General features: G+C 40.8%; 1 long non-coding RNA gene across 1 annotated transcript; it reads left to right on the top strand.

The window, feature by feature from the left end:
* The first annotated feature begins 188 nt into the window (after window positions 1-188).
* On the top strand, window positions 189-25,972 carry LOC140706350 (uncharacterized). The gene is made up of 2 exons (XR_012085990.2): window positions 189-23,387; window positions 25,368-25,972. It is a non-coding gene; the product is annotated as an uncharacterized LOC140706350 (long non-coding RNA).
* The last annotated feature ends 423 nt before the right edge of the window (window positions 25,973-26,395 follow it).

Below are 26,395 nucleotides of genomic sequence, written 5' to 3'. Positions count from 1 at the left end.
CATTCCTATGGGAAATGCAGATTTGACCTGAGAACTTTTTGACTTGAGAACCGCCTTCCAATACGGATTAAGTTCTCAAGTCAAGGCCCCACTGTATTACATTGACCTGCATGGTGCAACCACTGGAATGCAGATGATCCAGAGCCAACACAGGTACCATTTCCCATCCAAAAGAAGCTGCCTTTTTTGAAATAACTCCCTTAAGTACCCACTGATAGAGACTATGGACAAAAAAATAAATAAAAAGGTCATAACTTTGGAACAAAACGAGGAAAGAGAATTCGAAAGAGGCTCTTTTAGTTCCTTTCACTTTCTGTGGCTTCTCACATACAAAGGACCTCCAAGACCAATAGGTCACAATTTCAGTTCCAAACCAGACCTCCTGGAAGACCTATCTCATACCCCCAGTCATGTGGGCCTCATTCCCCTACTGAAAACAGCCATGAGCTGATTACTGACCCACTGTCCTTTCTAGTTGGAGGCTGGCTTTCACATTTCCTCCCAACATGGGAAGCCTCCTATTCTGACAAGTGGCTTCTTCGAACCAGCAAGGCTATGAGATTGCCCTCATTGCCAGAGACATATTTCCTCAAAAAAGGACAAATAGGCAATTTAACATATTCTCATTATTGCAGCCATAGACTGAGTTTCCTGAAGGTATTCTCTAAGTCTCCTCCATGTCCGCTTCTTCAATGTTCACCTTAACATATTAAGAGTTATGTTTGTCAGTGAGGCTCAGAGCAATGTCATCAGTAGGCTAGGCTCCATTACAAGTCACCAAGTGTGGAATGGTCAAAACTGAGACACCAGATTGAGATGCATCCGTCCTCATATCAGTTGCCAAGGGACCACTTCGTTTCAGCTCCTACACACCAAAGCTACTCTACTGCTCTATGAAGGCAGAGAGACACAAGATACTGGCACAACACATCAAAGGGAAACTGAACACCAGAGTTTACTTTTTTCATCCAGAAGTGTTCACTGAAATCTACCATCCATTCGATCCTCTAACTGTTCTTTGCATTTCTGACCAACACAAAACTTCCTCAATGTTTTATGTGCTCCAGCTGTCCTCTGCCAGATGCCTGGAATGCTGTAAGCTTCCCCTAGCCCCTAGGCTGTCATAGTACTCCCCCCCCCTCACACTAGAGTTCTTGAGAAGCTATGTCTGAAATGTGCTTGCCTGGTCCTAATGACTTCTGACTCACACATGTACCCTTGATCTTTTGAGATTTTTGCTGTATAGTTGAAGGAACCTAATTTCTCCTCAGACATCCTTACCTTCCATCCTAGGGACCGCTCATCCATCCAAACCCAGTTGGGCTGCATTTTGGTATCTGAATGCCTCCTTTATTCTAGATTAGGATATTCAGAGAAACTCATTCACACCCTGCATTCTTCTTGTTAATAACCCTCTACCAGGTTTTATTAGTTTATTTGGAAAGTCTCTCTTTATTCTATAGTCTCTACCATGACACCCACTCTGCAATTCTTGGGGTTCTTTCAGTCTAGCATCAGTATGGCACTTTATCTCAACAGCCTCAAACAACAATTAGCATTTAGTAGGCTATTTGTTTTGATAATGATGCCACATACTTAACCAACATAAAGTGCAACTTGAATAGATTTTATTCAGGAATGTTTCTTTCACAACAGAGAATGCAATGTTGGGAAAACCTGTCCTGAAAACTGTATATCCTTGTCTGCAAAGAAAGAGACATATTGATCTTCCCAACCAGTGGTGCTGCCCACACATGGCGTTACTCCATCTTTCACCTGCCTAACTATATGTGTTTAATTATCTAAACACTTTGCTTTGCGTGTTCTCTACTCATGTAAAGAACTGAGGGCAGACCCTCAGGGTGGATGTTATCAGTCCAATTGAAATGCATGACCCCTGCCTTTTCAGAGCAGTAATAGGAGTAAACCCCATTCTGGCATGTCTCCTTCGCAGACAATAATAAATTTTCAAGACACGTTATTTTCCATCATTCTATTCCCCTACAGGTTATTTACATGATAAATACAATAACATAAAATATACAACTGTGTCTCTGTGTGAGTGTTCCTGTGCTTTTGTGCCATTGATTTAAGGCAAAGGTGTGCAATGTCTGGCCCTCCAGATGTTGTCGGACTCTAACTCCTATCATCCCCAGCCAGCATAGCCAACAAATGAGTTTTATGGGAACTGAGGAACAATACCTAAAGATCCACATTTGATTTAGAGGTAGTTAAGAAAGATTTCTCAATGAATTGGTCTTTCCAGGCTAAACCAATCTTCAGTGTTTCACCTTGCTGTTTTGTTGATATTTTAGCTTCAGGCACACCACTGTTTGGTAGAAGGAAGAGACATGATTTCCCATGATGTTACAAATAGGTCTAATCACAGAACTCAACTCTTCCAAATTATGTTTTCTCCCCACTTCCAGAAATGTTGCCAAAGGCACAGCAGATTATAAGTATTCTTTTCCTGGCTCCATGTATTGGAGAAGTGAAGGATTTTTGCACAACATGCAGAAATGTCAGTCTTCTTGATGTAATAAAAGTTAAATTAACTGGCATTAAAAATAATGTAATTACTTTTCTTTCCTGGAAAAAGGCATATTCTTCTCAGAAGGTCATTTCCTTTATAGTTAGAAGAACTTGTGCAGATATTTCGGATGGAAGATTTAGAAGGTGTTGCTATGCCGAGAATTATGTACCAGAATCAATATACATTGCCTTTCCACTTCAATGTAGTAAAGTATAGGTGAGATTAAATTAAAGCAAAGTTTGCCTTAAAATCAGGCAGGAAGTTGTTTTTATTTTGCCCTATGACAGAACATCTGTCCAGTCTGCAATTTTAGAAAAGGCAGGCCTAGAAGCTAGAGTGATTGATTACACATCACTCTGTCTGAAGAAGAGATCTGGCAGTCTGAGACATTTGCACACAATTTTCTGGGGGTTTCCCCCCCTCCCTGTGTTGACTAATAAAGGCATAACTTTAAAAAGGACCTTGCATTTTCTACTATGTGTTATAGTCAACACAATTCTCCCTGTGATCTGTTTAACTTTTCCCTTGAGCAACAGGCCTGAGATGACATACTGCCAGTAAGTATGATTTTAACCATTGGCTAAGAGTACAAATAAACTGCTAGAATTGGCATTAATTGACTTTTTCTGACTAGTACCAGATCTGAAACTATTTCCAGCCCTTTTAGAATAGCTCATGGGTTTCCAGCCTGGGAGAACAGGTGAGGGGTTGCTTCAGGTGTCAGAAGCTAGGGGACAGAGAATAAAAGTAAGGTGTTGGATGAGTTAACTGTGGACTCTTCGTCGTCATTTAGTCATGTCCGACTCTTCGTGACCCCATGAACCAGAGCACGCCAGACCCTCCTATCTTCCACTGCCTCCCGGAGTTGTGTCAAATTCATTCTGGTAGCTTCAATGACACTGTTCAACCATCTCGTCCTCTGTTGTCCCCTTCTCCTCTTGTCTTCACACTTTCCCAACATCAAGGTCTTTTCCAGGGAGTCTTCTCTTCTCATGAGATGGCCAAAGTATTGGAGCCTCAGCTTCAGGATCTGTCCTTCCAGTGTGCACTCAGGCTTGATTTCCTTTAGAATTGATAGGTTTGTTCTCCTTGCAGTCCAGGGGATTCTCAAGAGCCTCCTCCAGCACCACAATTCAAAAGCATCAATTCTTCGGCGGTCTGCTTTCTTTATGGTCCAGCTCTCACTTCCATACATCACTACTGGAAAAACCATAGCTTTGACTATGTGGACTTTTGTTGGCAAGGTGATGTCTCTGCTTTTTAAGATGCTGTCAAGGTTTGTCATCGCTTTCCTCCCAAGAAGCAGGCGTCTTTTAATTTTGTGGCTGCTGTCTCCATCTGCAGTGATCATGGAGCCCAAGAAAGTAAAATCTGTCACTGCCTCCATATCTTCCCCTTCTATTTCCCAGGACTTGATGGGACCAGTGGCCATGATCTTAGTTTTTTTTTTTGATATTCAGCTTCAGACCGTTTTTTGCACTCTCCTCTTTCACCCTCATTACAAGGTTCCTTAATTCCTCCTCACTTTCTGCCATCAGAGTGGTATCATCTGCATATCGGAGGTTGTTGATATTTCTTCTAGCAATCTTCATTCTGGTTTATGATTCCTCCAGTCCAGCCTTTCGCATGATGTATTCGGCATATACTGTAAGTTGAATAAACAGGGGGACAATATACAGCCTTGTCGTACTCCTTTCCCAATTTTGAACCAATCAATTGTTCCATATCCAGTTCTAACTGTTGCTTCCTGTCCCACCTATAGATTTCTCAAGAGATAGATAAGATGGTCAGGCACTCCCTTTTCTTTAAGGACTTGCCATAGTTTGCTGTGGTCCACAGTCAAAGGCTTTTGCATAGTCAATGAAGCAGAAGTAGATGTTTTTCTGGAACTCTCTGGCTTTCTCTATAATCCAGCACATGTTTGCAATTTGGTCTCTATTTCCTCTGCCCCTTCAAAATCCAGCTTGTACTTCTGGGAGTTCATGGTCCACATACTGCTGAAGCCTACCTTGTATGATTTTAAGCATAACCTTGCTGGCGTGTGAAATGAGTGCAATTGTACGGTAGTTGGAGCATTCTTTGGCACTGCCTTTCTTTGGGATTGGGATGTAGACTGATCTTTTCCAGTCCTCTGGCCACTGTTGAGTTTTCCAAACTTGCTGGCATATTGAATGTAGCACCTTAACAGCATCATCTTTTAAGATTTTAAATAGTTCAACTGGAATGCCATCACCTCCACTGGCCTTGTTGTTAGCCAGGCTTTCTAAGGCCCACTTGACTTCGCTCTCCAGGATGTCTGGATCAAGGTCAGCAACTACATTGTCTGGGTTGTCCGGGATATCGAAATCTTTCTGATATAATTCCTCTGTGTATTCTTGCCACCTCTTCTTGATGTCTTCTGCTTCTGTTAGGTCCCTCCCATTTTTGTCTATCATCATGTCCATCTTTGCACAAAATGTTCTCTAATATCTCCAATTTTCCTGAACAGATCTCTGGTTTTTCCTTTTCTATTTATTTCTTTACATTGTTCATTTAAGAAGGCCCTCTTGTCTCTCCTTGCTATTCTTTGGAAGTATGCATTCAGTTTTCTGTAACTTTCCCTATCTCCCTTGCATTTTGTTTCCCTTCTCCTCTCTGCTATTTCTAAGGCCTTGTTGGACAGCCATGGGGCATTCTTGGCAAAGATACTGGAGTGGCATGCCAGTTCCTCCTCCAGGTGGATTGCGTTTAGTCAGAACTCTTCACTATGATCTGTCCGTCTGTCCCTGCATAGCCCATAGCTTCCCTGAGTTACTCAAGCCCCTTCGCCACGACAAGGCACCAATCCGTGAAGTGGGTGGACTCTTCAGTTCCCCCTAAAACTGCTGAATAGGTCAGTGGTTTAGATGGAGAGTTTGATTGCCCATAGTGCCTCCCTGACAGAGGCTGGTCTCAGGGATCTATGAGATCCCTTCCAGCTCTGGTGTTCAAAACTTATTTTGCCTAGGTGCAGTGAAATACTCTGATCCATTGGCAGTTTCAAAGTAAAATTTAGTTGTCATTCTGGTCAATATAGTAGAAAGGAACTTTATATGGGACTGTGGGTGAATCTGTTCCACCAACAGTATCTATTATACTGGAAACCAGACACCATTGAACACAAACCTCTCTCTAAAAATTCCCTTGTTCTCTATGTCTGCTTCACTTGTCTTGCGTCAACTTATTTGATCTATGTTTATTGACTGTCCATTAAAAGACAGAGGGAGAAACATTAATATGATTAAGCTTCTGTTAGCCACCTATAATCTTTAGGATATGGGAAGATATAAATATATAAATAAACCAATAAACATTACCCAGGAAATAATCAGTACATCCATGTTCTAAAATATATGGTTTTTAATATAGAGTTTATTGTTGTGATGATTTTAGAATAGCATTTGTTTTGTAGCAACTCATTCTGTTTATTACGATTCTCAGGCAGCAATATAATCTCTGGAACAAAGGGCAAAACACAGCTTTTCTATTTATTCCCTTTGGGTGAACATAAACAAGCAAAGATGTCTTAAACAGGAATAAGTTTCTAACTGGGACCTTGGGAAAGTGGGACCTTGATATTCATGTGATGCATCTATACCAGAAATGCTGGAATGATACACTACTAGGGAGGAATGAAAGCTTGTTTGAACCCAGTGGAAACCTCCTTTCACACGTGCAGTAATTATGACAAGAGACAGATATTTGAATTCTTGAACCCAAATCAAACCATACTTAATTAACAACCAACACGTGAGATTTAGACAGATTTAAGATTTACACAACGTTTTAATTTGAGGCCCCTTTAAATCTTATTCTGCCTCTTTGTGTGTATTCTTAATACTTGCTCAGTTGGAAAAGTTAGTAAGTGTGATTGCAATCCTATACACAAGAGGGAGGCAACATTTGTGTATCTGGTAAAATTTGATTTCCTCTGAAACAAGAGGAGACACACAAGATGGTCAGGTGAAGTCTTCCTTTATGTCTGGACACCCCTAGAATACAACTGCTGGTTTTGCTGTTTGAGGTACTATGAACATTGCTAGTGTCTTCCTGCTCTGTGTGACCCCTCAATACTAGCTGGACCTTCTTTACTATTTGCTGCTGTGATGCATGTGATGGAAAGTTGGTGGGCATGGCTCCACCATGCTGCTGCTTGATGTTCATTGCTCACTATTTAATTCGGTGTGTGTGTGTGTGTGTGTGTGTGTGAATTCTAGACAGTAGTCCTCCTTCCATATGGATGCAAAAATGTATGGGAGCAGATCCTTTAACTAGCTGGTGAGGGCTACCACTTTAGATCAGAAAAATGCTGTTCTCCCTTATGGAAGCCCTCATCTATTTAGACTGTCCCTCGTTATGCCCTCCATCATGCCTCCAAACCCCTGGAACATTGGGATCACCTGGCTAAGGATGGCTGTCTCCTCACTAAGGACTTGTGTCACACTCTCAAAGTTTCAGAGGACATGGACCACTTGACCGATAATGTTCTCCTCTTCTCTGCCCAGAGGAGCAGCCACACCAATGGAAATATCCAGTGCCAAATCATGGAGTGTTCTTTGCTACTCCAACACGTTTTCAAGCAGGTAGAAAGTGGAGTTCCATAGATTTGCCACTTCCTGGGTTCGGTGGTGCAATGGCAATCCTAAGTTTTCTCCACTCTGCTGCGACAGCTCATACACCAGATACTGTGGTGAAAATGCCCTGCCACCTTTCTGGCCTGCTCCGTCACATTAGGTATGCATGTGTCTTCTATATCCTGCAAGGCACCCTGAGGTTGAAAGTGTGGGCCATATAACTCACTCCTTTCATCTGTAGTGCTGCCACCATGTTTGCCCCATTTTTTTTTGAGATAAACAGACCTTGACTTTCTGTAGCTAGATTATACCACTTCAGCATGTCCCTTAGAAACCTTTGAATGTTATGAGCTGTATGGTTGACATCTGTACCCTGCCCTTGTGTGTTGCCCTATGGCTGATGCCTCCATCTCCCACCAGTGTCCTGTCAAGGAGAGACAGGCATTTTTGCACCCTGGCAGTTCCAGATGTTACTTGTTAAATGTACCATCTGTGCCCTGGCCAACTGCTGCTGTACCAGTTGCCTGAGACTCAGTATAAATCTGGTACCACCCTACAGCTAAGGGTCATTCAGGATGGCAAATGGTAATGGGATGCCAATTCTGCCACAAAACTACTGGAACAAGTGTTCTCCACCCCTAAGAATGGCTAGTCATCAAGGGTTATCATCTCCCTTAGGCAACAAAGGATTTTTACATTTGTAGGAGGCTTTTTCCTGCACTCTTCCAAGCTCCTTCATGGTAGCGTGGAACTTATTTTTGAGATGTAGATCTGACATTTGCTGTCTCCCATCTCTTGCTATTTGTCACTGGGCTGGTGGCTCAAACCTTTGGCCACTGATGACTTATATCCCACTTGCCTCCATACTGCACACTTCATTTGCTAGCAGCAACACCATGTGCTGAGTCTTCAGATGACTGAGCATCTTACTATTGGAGAGGTGGTCCAAGTCCAATGTTCAAAATGCTTCCAGATTATTGGCTTCTTGGGAACTTATTTGACTGCCTGTTCCTAAGAGATTATTGATAATTTGTCATTACTTCCAACAACTAGTGGGGCAAATGCAGCTGGAGGGGCAGGTCTCATTTCAGTGTCACATGCTTCTGAAATAGTGCCCACCTGTGTAGGGGTGCCATTCCCAAGGTTGCTAAGCTGTTGGCTTAATCTACAGTAGAGGGCAAACCCTTCTGGATGACGTCACAGCTGCTTCTGTGGGGCATGACTGCCCACCATTCTTTTTCTTTCTCATAGGTTCTAGAGAGCTTGCATAGAGCCTTTCCTTAGGCCAGTCCTAAAGGCATGATGTAACCATTGTCCTATCTGAACCCTGTAACCTATCTGTATACTGTCCACGATCTGTGAGCTTGTAATGTTAATAAAAGCACAGTCCTTCTTGGGGCAGGGCAGAATTCATTGGGAATCCATTCCGTGTTATTCTGCCTCTTCTACTAGTCGCCCACCAGGAGCATTGTTGGCAGACATCCCTGTGCGTGGCTGACTTTTTTAACTTCTATCTCTAAGAGACTATTTGCTATCCTAATTATCTGGTGATCATCACAAAGCCCATCAGCCTTCTCATTTCGTGACTCCAACACACCTGAATCTCCTCCTTCCCCATGTCAGATGTATATATACTTGAAAGGGAGTTCCGACCAACCACAGTGCTCTACTTTGCACAGGAGAGGTTTACTGGGAATGGGGGCTGGGTGTAAGCTCTTTCTTGAATGTCGTGGAGCTGCATGGTATGAGTATGAAAGACTATGTCCTGAATCTTTTTCCAAACCACAAAAGCAGCAAGGTTCAGTCTGAGTGCTGATGCCATCCTTGTCCTTCTCCATCTCGTTGGCTCTTTGGGAGGAAAGTGCCATCCTCATCATCTTTTTTGGCCCCTTGCCTTGGCCGCCCTGGTTGGATTGCACAAAGGTGACACTGGAACATGTCTGGGTTTCATTCATATCTGTTCCACTTTCTCTGCTATCTCCTTGACAGACACACACACACCCTGTACTCCTGCATGTTGCTTTTTCATAGTGCCAGTGCTGAACAAGGCAGCTGGGTGACGGATTTTGTTTTGAGGGCTCATAATAGCAGTTGTGGGCTATCTTTTTCCTCTCCCTCTTCCACTCCTCTCAGTAGAAGCTCCTGTAGGGATGCAGGCAGCATTCCTGCAACCTTCCCTGAGGATCTACTTCTTCTACTACATCCATATTTCATGCTGCCTGCAGACTCTACCCAAAGAAGAACAGTATCTGATTCCGCTACAGCAGAATACAAACCCTTCTAAAGAAAATCACATATGCATACATACATGGAGACTTTATCTCACAAAACTTATTAACTTAGTAGATCTGTCTCTATATAACAAAGTCTTTTTCCCCTGCTTGATATACCACAAAGGTTCCTAAATCTAATATATTTACTTGTTGATTTATAATATATTGATCTATAATCTACTAATACTAACTATATTAAAAAAACAATATACAATTAGATGTAGACATTGTAAATGTAAGTTGAGGATTCAGAAAAGGACACTGGAAAAAAAATATGGCTGCCATGAAGGCTTGCACCAGAGCATATCCTAATAGCAAATGCTGAGGGGATTTATAAGCAGCAATACCCACCTTTCCATTTGAAAGAACCAATGCCAAGCCAAAAAAAAACAACCCTCACCTTTTGGCATCTGTGCCTGCTTCTAGATCTCATTGGTACAGGTGGATATCATTTATAGGCTCTGCTCTGACTCCAGTCCCCTCACTTGGAAACCTATAGTAACCCCAATCAGAAGACACTGAGTTCTCTGCCCACACTACCCTTGGTGTATTTAAGTTTCATTTCTCAAGATGTCACCCCAGGATGCCTACGAAATGGGTTTCACATTCATTTCACTGTTCACATTCAAGCAGAAACCTTTTCCTTTATAATCTATAGGAGTAAATGGGACTCCTGTAGTTTCAAGAAGAAGCCGTGAATTTCTAACTCATCCCTACAACTTTGTATTCACACAGATGGATCCTTTAGGGGACAGCAGTGGGGTATCCAAAATTCATCCAGCCCTATCCCTACAAGCCTTCCAAATGATCCTGCAAAGCTGAGTGCAGAGTTCATTGCTCCTTTTCCCACACAGTATTATCTTATGGCCAGCCCTAGGTGTAGTATCTGATCAGACATTCTCCTTTACCATAGGAATAGCAGAGGTGAAAGATCTCAAACAGGTGCAATTCCCTCCTGCGTGCCTTCTAGTTCCAAAAGCATGAGATAGTGTCTCCCCCCCTTTACCCTGAAATAAGTGAATACCTTATAGTTTTCTTTGAAGTTTGCTTTAAAACCTTCTCTGCTTCAGCAGATGAGTCATTCAAGTGGCCATGAAGCATAAGGTTATTTAAAGTTGTTCCTGACTGCTTTGTCAATAGAGTTTGGAAATTTAGTCTTTGAAAGTCATTTAATGTAATTACTAAGATACATAACTTTCAGAAATGAGACATTAACTTTACGTTTATGATATTTAATGGCTTTGGTGTATGGACAGCATGCATGTAAATGGGAAATTTTATAAGCAGTATTGAAGATTACAATACTTCACGTCCTTTCCTACATGACTTTGGGGAATCAGCAGCAAATCAGATGGAAAGTATGAGTTATGGATTATAAAATCCAGAGAGCTTGGTCAATAAATAACTGAGCTAATAATCTACTTTACAGTTAATATTGGTAATGGAAAAATATTCTAGAAAGTTTGGTTCACAATGATCTTTAGCTGTTTTATTTATTTCTGTAGAAAGTTTAAGCATTCCTCCCCCTCCCCGTTTTATTTGCTCACATGCTGGAAGTGTCAAGGTGCTACAAACATTTATTTAATTTATTTATTTATTCAATTTAAACCCCACCCATCTAGACTGACGTCTACTCTGGGCGGCTAACAATACATAAAAGCAATTTAAAATAAAATTTTAAAAAGCAATTTAAAATAAAAACAACAGTATTAATATAATTCAAGAAGGCAAAGAATAGATTAGGTGATGACAGGAATGGACCTGCAACTGAAGTACATGTAGCTGTAAATAGGCAATGTGGTATAGTAGTTTAAGATATTGAACTAGTATTCAAGAGACCTGCATTCAAATCCTCTCTTGGCCACAAAACTCAAAGATGTGACCTTGGGCCAGTCACAGATTCAGCCTGATCTCTCCCACAGAACTGTAAGGAGAATAAAATTAGGAGCTCACTGGAGGAAGTGGAATGTTTAAAAAAAAAAAAGCAAACAGCCTCTAAAATGAAAAGTAAAGTACAAGATAGAAAACAAAAAGATAAGAAACTATCAAAATTAAAGTCTTCTCCAAGAGGTGTTGTAGTCTTGGAAAACTTTTCATAGAATTCTTGAGATATCTAGCTAGAAACTCCAAAATTGCTGTAAACAAAAGTCAGTCAGTGGCAACTGTAGCAGAATAGTAAGGCTCAAATCCAGTTGAGGATTAAACCAGCATAAATTCAGAGGTGTAAATTTCAGTGGTGAGTTGCTGCTAGTTAAGAGGACAGTGTAGGCATTTGGTATTGAATGCTAAGTAACCCAACTGGTGCATGACACCAAATGCCTACAGAGACTTCTTAATTAGCAAGCACTCACTGCTGTGATTTATGCCAGTAGATTTACACTGGCATAAGTAATACACCTCTGGCTGAAGTAGAATCACGCTCACTACACGTTCATATCCAACTTCCAATGCAGCCTTCACATTAAGATATAAATAATATCTTGTCTCATCCTCACATACACACAAAAGGAACAACACAGGGGACCATGGCAAGGAATTGTCTGCAGCTCTCAATAGAGCTCTTTCATTGGTGAGAAGTAAGATGACCTTCTGCTCCCAAACTTCATCCAAATTAGGATGATTTATATTATTGACAATCTGGAGTCAATAATGGCAGGGCAGATCAAACCAGGAACAACAAATGGGCAGATCAAATTCGGAAGGTCCAGAAGGAGAGTCACAAGGCACAGCAGAGATCAAAGTGCTGTCTGTGAGTCAGGCAAACCAGGTGCAGGAGATCCGAAGCAAAAGAATCAGGCCAGTCCAATGGTAACAGTAGAAAGACAAAAAGAATCCAAGAAGCATAGTCAGCCCAAAGTCATACACAGCAGGGAACACAGCAAGCAGGATGAGGCGCTCAAGAGACACTGTCATCAACATGCTTGGGTGTGCTTTGTTTCCCAAAAAGCTACTAGAGGCTTTTAGTACAAGTTAGAGGAAACATTGAGAAAAATAAGTCTTGCCCTATTGAAAGAACAAGAATAAGGCTGTGTGGCCCTCAAGATTACATAAGGTAATGTAAGATATCAGCCACATTTACTGAGACAGCTTGAGCCAATGAGAACATGGAATTTAGTGAGTATTGCTTCTATCCCCATTTCAGATGTGCATTCAAGACAGAAAGCCCCATATTCATTTTTATGTTCAGGCAACATTCGGTGAGGATTCATACGGTAATGGATGATGAAAACAGATAGTGGTAAGAGGTGGGTTTTTTTTTAGTTATAGAAACATAAAATAATGGAATTGGAAGCGGCTTTTAAGGTCAGCAAATCCAACTTCCTACTTCTAGGTTAAAGTATATCTGACATGTGACTGCCTAGCTTTCTCTTTTAGAAGAGGTAGCCGTATTAGTAATAAAAAAATAAAATAAAGAAGAAAAGAACATTGTAGCACCTTAAAGATTAACTGGTATATTTTAATGTGAGCTTTTGTGGACAAGTCCACTTCTTCAGACGTTCTGTCTGAAGAACATGGTTGTACTGCTCTAAATCTGAAATCTGGCTTCCTGTAAACTGAATCCATTCTTACATGTCCCACACTCTGGAATTATTGAGAACAGATTCTGGAAGTCACTATTATGGAAGTCATTATTTTATACTAACACAATCAATGGCTATTCTGGATGAACAGCTGCAAGAGTAAAAATTTTATTTACTCCAAGACATTTTTAAAAGCTCATTTGTGTCCCAATTTTTTAAAAAGTCTCCTGGATGACATTACCTTTCTCTCCACCTTTCTGACTTAATGCAATTTAATTATACACAGACCTTGAATGTCATTTTCTAATCCTTTGTGGTTCATTTGAAAGGCTTGTAAAATAAAACTAATTGGTGTGTTCATTAAAATGTCAGAAATATTTTTGAGTTCAATTAGATAGTGCTGCAGTTTCATCCTAAGTGTGCTTTTCATACAATAACTATGTCAGGAGGGTGTAATTAGCAGCTGTTTAAATGTACAATTGTCTTACATTTCCCCCACTTCTTCATACGTAACTTAATCAAATAGCAGAATTTTGCAGGCTTCTCCATCTGATAAGAGTGAAATAGAACAGCATGAAATTCATTTTTTTTAAAGAAAAAGTCAGATTTGGGCTGGTAGAACTATAGAAATGAGATATGCCAAAGAATTAACAAGTATGAAAATTTAATTGTTGTTGTGGGTTTTTCGAGCTCTTTGGCCATGTTCTGAAGGTTGTTCTTCCTAATGTTTCACCAGTCTCTGTGGCCAGCATCTTCAGAGGACAGGAGTAGCACTCTGTGCTCTGGTGTAGTTTGTTTGGGAGTTGAGTATTCATAGCTGTTGGATCAGCTTTTGTCCTTTTCAGGAGATGGGCGATTATGGTGCTCAGTGTGTTTTTTGTTGTGGGTGACAACAAACTGCACCAGAGCACAGAGTGCTACTCCTGTCCTCTGAAGATGCCGGCCACAGAGACTGGTGAAACGTTAGGATGAACAACCTTTAGAACATGGCCAAAGAGCCCGAAAAACCCACAACAACCATTAGATCCTGGCTGTGAAAGCCTTCGTGAATACATATGAAAATTTACTTCAAGTATTCAGACTGCCCTAATGAAAAGCAGCAAGCAGACATAGAAGTGAATCTATTAGTTGCCATGCCAGGTGACAGATTCTGGAAACTGTAATCCAGAAAGCAACTTTTCCACACTTTCTTCTCGGTTTTACCTGTACATAGCCTGGATGTGGGAGAAAGTCCATCTTTAGGCACACAAAAAAGTGCCTGTTATCTACTATCTATACTGATTCTCAGTGAGTATCTGTATACAGTAAATAAGTGCATACAATGAATACGGGAAACCAAGGAGCATCTTGTCATTTGCCTGCTTTCTAGGATGTCTTTTCTTGTTCAACTTTGATAACCTGGTTGAACAATAGAGACTGCTGATTGACTGAAAAAATACATGCTACAGGAGTGGCATGTTTGTGCTTTTAGACTTCAGCTCCCAGAAATCCCTGGTCAAAGAACAGATATTAATGGGTTATTGTGAGATTTGTTATATGGCGCACAGGTAAGACCCACAGCAGAGCCTTCTGGTTTTACTTTTGGGATTACAACATCCAGCATCCCCCAGGCAACATGGTCAAGAGATTCTGAGAACTGAAATTCCAAATGGTAAGTTTTCCTGACTCTGGCCAAGAGCGTATGAAAGATCCAATGCAGTTACTACTTTGGCCCCTTACAGTACTTGGTAGTTGTGGGTGAATGCCTATAAACAATGGATAAACTGGAACTTGTTTTTCCCCCTACAACTATAACCTTCTAAAACCACTACCACCACCCTGCATATACTTCTCCTTGTTTGGGGGAGGGAGTTCTGATGTTGTACAGCACTCAGAGAAGTGGCTTGGGAGGGAGAACTGAGTCCATTTCTTTTTGGGTGTGTCCCATTGTTCTGTTCCAGATATTGTTTGTACCCAGCATCTTGTTCCGACAAGTTCTACTATGCTGTAATAACCAGCTAGTTTCTTGTTAGGTGAAATTAAGGCTAAATCTAATTGTTTTTCTCAGCTAGAATAACTCTACTGTGTCAACAGTCCTGCTGTAGCTGAGAGGAACAATTGAACGGTTGAACAAGAAAGGAAATCTCAGAAATCCTTTGGTGCATATAGAATCTATGGCCACTATTGCATTGCTAACTAGGTCATATGGCCATGTGAGTTTTATGTTAATCACAGAAGTATGTATTTTTGAGGGAAGAAAGTGGATACACGTAGGAGAATAGTTTGGAAACATTTTGCATGACCTTCCTCCAGAGGTTATATTGGTGCATGTTTAATGATTGGAGAGGGAGAGGAAGTGAAAGGCACCTTTCTCACGTCTGGAAAACATATTGTGAGAATGGTTCTATCAGAAGTTCTTCTGAAGATACGCCTCACTTTAAGTGCAATTACTTACAGAGACACCAAGAGATGAAAATCATGATTTGAGTCTCACCTCTCCAATGAAATCACCAAGCGGTACGGTGCAAGACATTTTGTTCTTCAGCTAGAGTGAAGCAACTGCCTCAGGAGGCTGATTCTGCCAAAAAAAGACAGTAAGTTAAGAAGAGACAGTAAGTAATTAGACATTTGCTGTTAATGTGGTTTTATTAGTAAAGGAAGGGAGGAGGCAAAAATAACTGTATGGGAACACACCTTTCTCTGATTACCAACGATATACCTACAGCTTGAAACTGGCCAGCCATTTCTTCTCAAAGGAGTCCCATGGCGTTCACCCTAGGGACCAGGGCTTTACAAGCATGCATAAGCCCCTCCCCACAACCTAAAATCCCAGAAGCAAGAACTCCCTTTCACTCTAAAGACTTCTCTGGATGCTCCCCATTAATGCATGCTGTTTTCTTCCTACACTACCCTGCCATTACGACTTCCTGTTTATCCATGGAACCAACTGCAATGTCTTCCATAATCCTTCCACAATTCAGCCCAATGCAGGCCCCCAATCCACTTATAATTTCCAATCTAAGAGAAGACAAAAATCTTATGCTCCCCCCCCCCAAATGGCTAATCAACACCTGCCCTGATCACAACATCTAAATGCAGAGACATAGGTGGTAAAATAGGATTATATGCTAAGACCAGTACTATCGTTGCATTTCCTAGGTTATGACATGCCTATCTATATGCCTCAACATGCTGTGTGTCCAATCTGTCGGTCTGCACATTGGGGTCCACTCCATCCCTGCTATCTCTTGGGCAGATATAAAAAGGAATGGATTTAAATCCTGGGGGGGGCGGGGGGAGGAACCAAAGAGAAACTGGAAATGACAGGTTTGCCTGTCCCTAACTGTAGCTGAGAGTAATATTCAGCAGTATAAACCAGATATGCACAGTAAAAAGAAAGCATCACTCTAGAAGGGTGGAATGGGGGCAGGATTAACATATTTTTGATTCATATTTGCCTAGACAGACAATGGGAAGAAAGCACAACCGACTCAAAGAACATTGTAGCCCTGAAAGCTCTCAGACATAAAAAATAAAAAAGACATATAATTTCCTTTGCTCATTTAAACCTGCAGAACAAGCATATGTATAAAAGGCCATCTCTGTAAAACATTCCTCTGTGGAAGGATATGGTAGGAAAGATAAATTTCAATAGGTCATTTAAAATATATATTTGAATGCCGTATCCGGCTCCTTTTCCCCAGCCACAGCAAGCTGTTCTACAAGCTGTAAAGATATTTTCATCTACTTTCTCTTCCTGGTTTTCATGATTCGTTTTTTCAATTAAGGCTTAAGGACTTAAATGAACTAGTGATGCCAGGGTTAAAGAGAAGCAGGAAGAGATCAGATCATCATATCCATTCTGGTATAGTGGGTCATAGGCTTATTTGGGATTATTGTACTTTTTTCAGTTCAAAGACTGTACATTAATGCATTTAGGTAGTGGATAATTTACAAAAATTAAAATTTGAAGTCAGGAGGACAAGAAAAACAAGCATCTTAGAGGATGGGATGTGAAACAGTTTTGAATCACTGCACTGGTTTTATTTTGACATCTTTGCGGATGTTTGGGAGCAGGAGAGGAACGATTTCCTTCATTTGTTCCCTGTTCTGAATATGGGTGGAGGATTGTCATTTTTGATTGATTTACTTTAAATTCTATGCCACCTTTCTCCCAGTTAGGGGACCTGAGACGGGGCACAGGTTATTAAAAAAAAACAATTAAAACCACTATAAATCATAACTTTAAAAACAATTAGACATACAATTCATTAAAACTGTTCAAAACACCTTTAAAACACTTTTTAAAAACACACACAAAAAATAATATCCAGCACACAAGATGAAAAACTACCAAATAAATTATTAAAATTGATAAGCACTTGACTGAAAACAACAGTCTTCACTTGTTGCTTGAAGGACAAAAGGAAGGGGGCAGCCTGGCATACTGGGAAGGCTCACTGCAGATGGTGACAGCAGCCACAAAATTAAAATATGCCTGCTTCATGGGAGGAAAAGCTGAGATGCTAGCAACTAGATTTCCTGCCTTATCAGCATAGCCACACAGTTATAAACATGGAGATTCTGGATATTACTGCTGTTGTACATGTATACAGAGAAGAGGCAGAGGCAGTGACAGATTTTACTTTCTTGGGCTCCATGATCACTGCAGATGGAGACAGCAGCCACAAAATTAAACGGCATCTACTTCTTGGGAGGAAAGCAATGACAAACCTAGACAGCATCTTAAAAAGCAGAGACATAACCTTGCTGACAAAAGTCTGCATAGTCAAAGCTATGATTTTTCCAGTAGTGATGTATGGAAGTGAAAACTGGACCATAAAGAAAGCTGACTGCCAAAGAATTGATGCTTTTGAATTGTGGTGCTGGAGGAGGCTCTTGAGAGTCCCCTGGACTGCAAGGAGAACAAACCTATCAATTCTAAAGGAAATCAACCCCGAGTGCTCACTGGAGGGACAGATCCTGAAGCTGAGGCTCCAATACTTTGGCTATCTCATGAGAAGAGAAAACTCCCTGGAAAAGACCCTGATGTTAGGAAAGTGTGAAGGCAGGAGGAGAAGGGGACGACAGAGGACGAGATGGTTGGACAGTGTCATCAAAGCTACCAACATGAATTTACCCAACTCTGGGAGGCAGTGGAAGACAGGAGGGCCTGGTGTGCTCTGGTCCATGGGGTCATGAAGAGTCAAAAATGACTTAACGACTAAACAACAACAACAACAACAGTGCCCTCCTGGCTAAGAGTTGAGTTGTCAGGGTGAGTGTAACCCCATATAGCATAGATTTAATTTCTGTTCCATGATCTGCCTTACAATTGACCAGGAGCATCTCTGGCTCATCTGGATTAAGTTTCAATCTCTTTGTCCTCATCCAGTCCACTGCTGATGACCATACTTGTTTAGAACAGAAACAGCTTCCTTTGAGTTGGAAAGGAGATATAGGGTTGTTGTCACTCATGGATTGGTAACATCTAATGCCAAAACTCTGGTTCCATTTATATGTTAAATGTCACATGGGACAGAACAGAACCCTGAGGGGTAGCACTGGGTAAAGGCCAAGGTGTTGAACAGGAGTCCCCCAGCACCGCATTCTGAGATTGCCTTTCCAGAAAGAACCTGAACCAGTGTAAAACAGTGCTTTGTTCCAGAGAGATGGCAAGAAAAATACATGGTCAATGTATCAAAAATCAACAAGAGCTCCAGTAGAACCATCAGGGACAAACTCCCCCCATTCAGTCCCCAGTTTAGATCATCCACTAAGGCAACCAATGTTTTTTCCATCCCATAACAAGGCCTGAAGCTAAACTGAAAATGGATCTGGATAATCTAATTCAATCCAAGAACCTCTAGGTAAGAATCAGTTGTTTGAATTAAATGAGTTAATGAGATTGGAATATCATTTTAGGAAGGGTCCATATTTTTCATAACAGTGGTGATTCTGAATCAGTGAGAATATGGTATGTATGTATAAATACTTTTATAAAAACAAATTTCAAAAAAAATCCTTCATGCATTTGATAAAAAGAACTGTATATGTGTTATGTCCTGTCCTGTTGGAACTGACTTATAGCAACCCTAGCAGGGTTTTCAAGGTAAGTGAGATATTTAAGGAACTGTTTTATCAGTTCTACTCCCCCAGTCAGTTTCCATGGCTGAGTAGAGATGTGAACCCTTGTTTCCAGAGTCCTAGTCCATCATTCTGTCTGCTACACCTCACTGGGAACTAGACATTTCAAGTATCAAATGTGACCGTAGATTTGGGATGTGACAAAGATTTGCAAAATTTCTTATTCTTGTTGAATTCCCAAGTCTAACCATACCAATATTATTCATCACTACTTCCCATTGTATCAAACAGATTTCCAGGTTTCCTGCAAAATGAAACCCTGATCATGTCTTTCCCCTTTATTTCATTTTGCTTTTTTTGTTTGTTTTTGTTTCCCTGCACTGCTCTTCACAGAAGATTGCCAGATTCCATAAAGCTTAATGGCTTTTTCAGTGAATCCTGCATTCAAAACAATCCTATGCAGTTTGATGTTTCTTCTGCCCTTTCCAGGAGAACTCTGCAGGAAAGATGCCATTCTGTGTGAAACTTGTTATAATCCTCCACAGCCTGCCATTTCATTTTTCCTTTTTTCTTTCTTTTTTAAAAAAGCTCATGGAACTGTCAAGAAATCTCACAAGACTTTTATGGGATTTGGCAGAGAATAAAAATCTTCCACACAGAAATCTCTCTGTGGGGAAGAAAAAAGAGATTCCCATCCCCTCAGTTTCTCCCTGAGAGCAATAGGCAGTAAGATGCATATCCATAGCATAAGAGAAACTCATAAATTCATTTATCTAGGCAGAGAGATCTTTGCATTTATGGGCTGCATTTCTCCCCAGGTCATTTTTGTTGCACTGTGGCTATTGCTGTATTTGCGTGTCATTAAATTGTTGTGAGTCAGTAAAGCAACATTTTTGTTTTCACTAAATCAAGGTGCTTGGGGAATGGGTGTCTAATTTAGTGCCGGCCAAAAAATTACTCCCATGAAACTTTTGACCATTCTAATTCCATCAGATTGAAAATAAACTCCTTTTGAATATAATTTCAATACCCTTGGCCACTTTGTAGCATTTTGGCAAGCTCAATATGTCACCAAACAACTCTCTAAAGTAGTGGCTCCCAACCTCAACTCCCCAAATGTTCTTGGACCAGAACTCCCAAAATCCTTCAACCATTAGCTGTGCTGACCAGAATTTCTGGGAATTGTAGTCTAAGAACATCTGGGGACCCAAGGTAGGGAAACACTCCTCTAAACAGTCCTGAGAATGAGGCCTCAAAATGGAAGCCATTTTTTTTTTTAGAATGGAAAAACTCTTGGAATACTAGAGGACAAATTATGGCACTGAACTACCTTCACTTTTTTTTCTACAGCTGGACACAACACTGGCTTCTAGGGATGTGCCATTCTTTCTTTTAAACTCCAGCTCCCAGAATTCTCCATTCTGGGAGTTCATCCTGCCAGAGTAGCACCTAAACTAGCCATTTTCAATGGGGGCCATATGGTCCCTTGGGGGAGGGGTTGACACATTTGAAGGAGGCCAGACACTAGAAACAATTCTTCACACACCAACTTGTAAAGTTCATTATGAGACTGACACAATCTTTATTTGGCCTATATTGCTTTCATATTATGTTTATGGTTGTGGCTAAAACTGGTTGAGAATGGCTGACTTAAATGGTGCTCATAGGGAGAAAGACTGAGCTGGGAGTCTCTATGACCTAGTACAGGCCAAGTTCTGACATACTTTCCTGTCGGAAAAGGGCTTTCCTAGCTAGCACTAGGGAAATTTCCTTTTCTAATAGTAACCTAGGCCAGCTCAGAGCCTGTTAGAGACCATGAAGCCTTCTAGCCAGGTCTTGTTCCAAGTGAGGATAAGTCAGGTGTAGGTCTAGCAAGAATAATTCCCAGAATGGAGAATTCTGAGTGTGAAAAAAATAATAGCAAACACCTTCTGGCCTCTTGCATACCTGCTATATAGGCCTTAAAGAGAAAGAACTGTCTTATAAGGATTTGCAACAGAGACAAAATATATCTGCAATGACTCTTTAAAAATCCAACATTGAGAACAACCAGGAAAGGTGCTGAACCGTGAAATGTTGAACCCAATTTTCCTGAGCTCTTTCATTCTATTGGAAATAGAAATAGAAGACCATTTTGCAAACTTATTTCCAAAATGTCTCCATCATCTTGTTACTTCTGGAACTTGGTGTCTTAGCTAATTCTATTAAGCCAAGTCTCAAGCAATAATAATAAAGGGACAGTTTCTTGGAGGAAAGGGCAAAAGGTTTATTCAGGTAAAACAAGTGCACATTTGGGTTCCCAGTAGGGTAGGGACCCCGAGATCAACAGGGTTCAAGTTTTTATATAGGTTTTTAAAAAAAAAAAAAAAAAAAGAACAAAAGTATGCAGGAGTTGATTCAAAGGTCCCTGAGGAATATATGCTCATTGGTTACAATTTCTCACCTTTTGGCAAAGCAGTTACCCATGCCCAGAGCAGCTCATCACTAAGGAGTGTCGAGTCTTCCTTGGAAGGCACAGGATTTTCTGTACGAGGATTCTTCCTCCTTACAATCTGGTGGTTTCTAGTTCGCCCTCAGCTTCAGAATGTCCTAGAGTGGTACTAGGCCAAAAGCCTCATGAAGGAAACAAAATGGTGGCTAGGCTGCCAACCCTCCTGTTGTGGTTACTTACACCAGCAATGGAAAAACCAGAGAGAACAAAACTATGTTTCAACCACCATGAATTATATGATATGCTTTGGAGAAACAGGAGAAATTCAGTTAAATTATTTCACGGATTTCTCTTCCCACAAATAGGGTGGAGAATCTTGAAGGGCCCTTTACACATAGTTATCACAGTTCCTGAAGATTCCAGGAAGTCCAGTTCTACTCTAAAAGAACAACAGAAATACCTTTTTTCAGTGGGGAAAAATAGTTTTGGCAAACCAGAATTTCCCCACTATTCTATTGGCCATGTGCTACCAAATTTCCATTGCACAAATCAGTGGTGGTAGGGATGAATAGTGGGAACTAAGGGCAATGGAGGCTAAAACTGACCCTATGTCCACTAAAGTTGCCAGCTACTGCCTTAATGTCTGGCTTTTAATCTTTTTCTATAGAAACACTTTGTTGGCATTAGCATTAGGGCTGCTACTCCATTTTCATAAAAAAAGTACTTCAACAACTGTATGTCAGGGAGAGACAACATAGTCCTTTATATGGACCTCATCAATAATGGGCACACGCACCTCCCACCAATTTTTTTTTCTATAATATTTTACTTTCATCTGGGAGAAACCCAAAGGTACTGTGGTTGAGATGAAAGCACCTGAGAAGGACTGCCAAGAGGTAGACTCTGGAAAGATATAGATTCTGTTTGCTTCACCTATTTTCACCTTTGCTTCTTAAATCAGAGCTACATTTCCCACTTTTGACCAGATTGCAGGCAATTTAAACTCATGAATTGATATATACAGTCCTTCCGCCATCAGCCTGCCCCATTAGACTCCAGTGAACATAGCTGCCTCTACTGATCTGAAATCAAAGCATTTTACTCAAGTGCAGAAAAGCAAGAGTAGAAAAATCAGGGGAGGATGAAATGTTCTTGAAAAGAACAAGCAAGCAAGCATGCAAGCACCAAATGATTAACAGGAGTGTGACCTGGTGCCTAAACTGCAGGCTTTTAATTCAGGGGTGGACACAACCAATGCAAGGGTCAAATTCAGAGTTAGCTCTTGGAGTGCAACGGGGATAATTTGTCATTTAGAACCATTGATTAGAGCAGCAAATATCTGGAACCACTGCCCTCAACATGGAGGCCAGATTTTTTTTCTATTTTATTGTATTTTATTCACCTCCCCTGTCATCCCTTGGTGCTGTCTCAGAACTGGCTTTGGGGGGTGGGGGTTTCCAGCCATCCGTAGCAGATTTTGGAAGCTCATGTGGGGCTGCTGTAGAGAGGGTGTTGCTCACAAGAATGGATAACATTTTGTTTTCTCCTAAAGATATGACTCTCACTGTCTCTTGTTTTTGGAAATGAACCAGGAAAAATGCCTCTTTTCCCCTCTCAGTGAAATTATTCCCCACAAGTCCCCCCCCCATAAATGCTATGGCCTTTCTGAGACCTTTCATTGTCGTTTTTTTCTAGAAAACAATGACAAGTTTTGCAGCAATATTACAGTTCCTGTGCAGAATGATATTTTTTCCTATGCAGGATTTCTTAGCAAGGGTGTCAAACTTCCTTTCCGTGCAGCATTTTTGAGTTTCCTATATAGAACAACAGATGAAAACTGGAGAAAGGTGGCAAAGGAGACTATAGTTTTGTTTTCACATGAAGCTGGGACATTTTATGGATGCAGGGTGAAGTCTCGGTGGAAGTCTCAGCATGGCAAGACTTGGAAAATTGCCCAGAACAAGAAAATTTGTGAGTACTCATCACATCCATATTTCCTTCCAGGGGTCATCAATTAAACAGAGACCATTGCACGGGCAAAGCAATAACAGAAAAGTAGGTCACCATTTATAGCAATGCCTTTTACTTTAACTTCTTGGCATATCCTTTAAAAAGAGCTCCCCTCTTTGAATTATAATAGATGTGCTCTTAAATGCTGGGGGAGGGGGAAGGTGCTCTCTTGAAATTTCTCCTGGGTGAGCAGCTACTGTTTCTCATCATGACCCCTGCCTGGTGCAATCAAAATCCAAAATGACTCTGTCCCACGCTTTGATTGAATCCAATCATTCCTGTCAGTGCCTGGGCTTGAACTCTGCATTGCAATCTAAAGGGTCACCTCACTAATTCAGCCAAGCCCTTGTCCCGGGTTGGGTAAATATAATTTAATATGATGTGGCCTTAAGTGTGAGATTCGTTGATAGAAACTAGGTTCCTGTGGGAGACCATCAGCGGGTGTTTTGTCCTCCTGGAAAACTTTTCTCCAAAATTAAGCAACAGGGGTGGGACGCAATGCCCAATTACAGTTTGTCCATGGAATAAATTGTTTTGAGGTCAGGATTGTAGCAAATACCTCTGAATTTTCAGGTGTTACTTTGTGTTTTGTGTTGTGGAGTCCTTGAAAAGGCTGTCGAATATATCTTGCCATAGCTGTTGCATATATATAAATGGTTGCACAGTCTAAATTTGCCATTAAATGGTAGAAAGGTTCTGTAATGTTTTTAGCAAAGGACCCTCTTCTGAATTTCAAGTTTTCATTTGTGACCTTGGGTGAAAACACTTGTTATGTGCCTTGAAGCCAGAGCTGACTTACAGCAACCAGTAGGGCATTCAAAGTACATCAGATATTGCAGGAGTAGTTTTACCAGTGCCAACTCTTCATGAGTTTTCCTGCTGAGCAGGGATTCTGTGCCAGGTTTCCTGAGTCCTAGTCCATAATTCTCTTCACTATACCACACTGAGTGAGTTAATTAAATAATTGTGGACCATCAGGGCAACTTATGGCAATCATTTTCAGTATTTTTTTAAAGATATAGAATACTCAGAAGTGGTTTACCATTTCTTTCTTCTGAGAGCACTTCTGACAGTGTGCAGCTTGCCCAAGGCCACACAGGCTGGCTCTTCATCCAGAAGGCACAGTGGGGAATCAAACTCCCAACCTCTGGTTCTGCAACATGATAGAGTACCTAATTTATTGAGCTATCCAGCAGCACACTGGGTAATGGTATCCATAATAGCATAAACATACTCATCTACTAAGTGCTCAATTTACTGTGGCATATATCGTTACCACTGAGTAAGCTTGTTGTTTGTACTGTTTTGCTAAATGAACCCACATTGTCTTCAGTAGCCACTGAGTCACAAATTGAAAGTGTCACCTATGAATGTTAAAATGAAGGCTGTTCACTCTTTCTGATTTTTGCATAAAGTACCTATTTCACTTTCTATAACATTTGCATTTTACCAACTATTAGTTAATACTGTCTTGTTACCATATCAGTTTGCCTATAATGTGGGGGCAGGATTCTCCCTCTGTGTGGGGTTCTGTGCATTATTTCAAGTGGAAAAAAGAAAATCACAAAATTAGGCAGGTTCTTATTAAAATATGAGTCAATCAGTTTTTGCCTCTACCACTAATGTAGGCAAATCCTTGATTAGGTAGCCAAATGGCACTATCCACACTTAAGAGAGAGGTATCAGCATGTTTGAGGTATACCTTTTGCATGACAAAATACCTTCTGAAATCTGTAAGGAAGTGAAACCCTCCTTAACAGCCCACAAAGAACTTAAACCTCTTGGTTTACCTTTGAATGTTGACTGTTGGTGGAGTTCATAGGAAATGAGCAGATAATGGGAATGGAAAGCAGTACCGTTTATGAGGGTGTCAGAATATTGTAATTTTTATAGGCCTGAACCTGGATAAATGTGTTATTAATGAGCTGCCATTATGAACAGATGTGTGTATGCTGAGTCACTGTGACTGCTGAGAAGATGATGCAATGTCTGAAAATGAGAAGACACTCAGGTGCAGAAGATGAACTAATGTGTCTTCTGACTGGACCAAAGAAGCCTTGTATATGTATATAAGTGAACAGTGTCTTCATAGCTTCCTCTTCTCTCTTTACCACTTGCTGCAATCCTCTATGCCGGTTTGTTTAATGAGTTCCTGCCATGCTGATGTGATGCCAGCCTGTATATACTTGTAAATATTGTAAATACAACCGTCTTGCTAAAGAAGAAGAACGTGTAAGTGTCTTCAATTAACTCTGTGCATTTTCCTGTCGCCAAATCCTGACAGAGGGTACTGAAGAAGTCCCACTTTTTAAATTAATTCTTTAATTTACGTTGTGTTTTTTTTTCTCTGTGTTATATGCCATCAGGTCACTTCTGACTTATGCTGCCCATAAAAGATGACTCAGAAGGCATGGGTTAAAATCGCTGCTCAACTATGGAAACTCACTGGGGCAGTAGTAGTAGTAAAACCATTCCTTAAATATTTTACTCACCTGGAAACCCCTATTAAGCTTGCTATAAGTCAGTTCTGACCTGATGGCATATAACAGACAAATAGAGCTTTTCAGTTAAGTGAGATATTTAAGGAGCGGTTTTACAACCCACCGACCTGCACCATATTTTTCCACAGCTGAGGGAGGATTTGAACCAGAATTGTGCTTTTCTGTACAGTTATAATTCTGGTCTAGTATTGGAGCTGTAAGGGTACATGTTACCTATGGGACTAAACAGAATCAGCACAATATAATGACATCACTTTTGCCAAAACATAACATGGGAAATTGAGCAAGCTACCCAACTGGCAACTTCTAGAACTGACACCGAAGAAGGATGTTCTCATTCTGGGGGACTGGAATGCTAAGGTAGGGAGTCAAGAGATAAAAGGAACAACAGGGAAGTTTGGCCTTGGAGTTCAAAACGAAGCAGGGCAAAGGCTAATAGAGTTTTGTCAAGAGAACAAGCTGGTCATC

The sequence above is a fragment of the Pogona vitticeps genome, chromosome 4 (assembly GCF_051106095.1).
Source record: "Pogona vitticeps strain Pit_001003342236 chromosome 4, PviZW2.1, whole genome shotgun sequence".
Lineage (NCBI taxonomy): Eukaryota > Metazoa > Chordata > Lepidosauria > Squamata > Agamidae > Pogona > Pogona vitticeps.
Note: the sequence above shows the minus strand (reverse complement) of the source record. Positions and strands in the feature narration are given on the sequence as shown.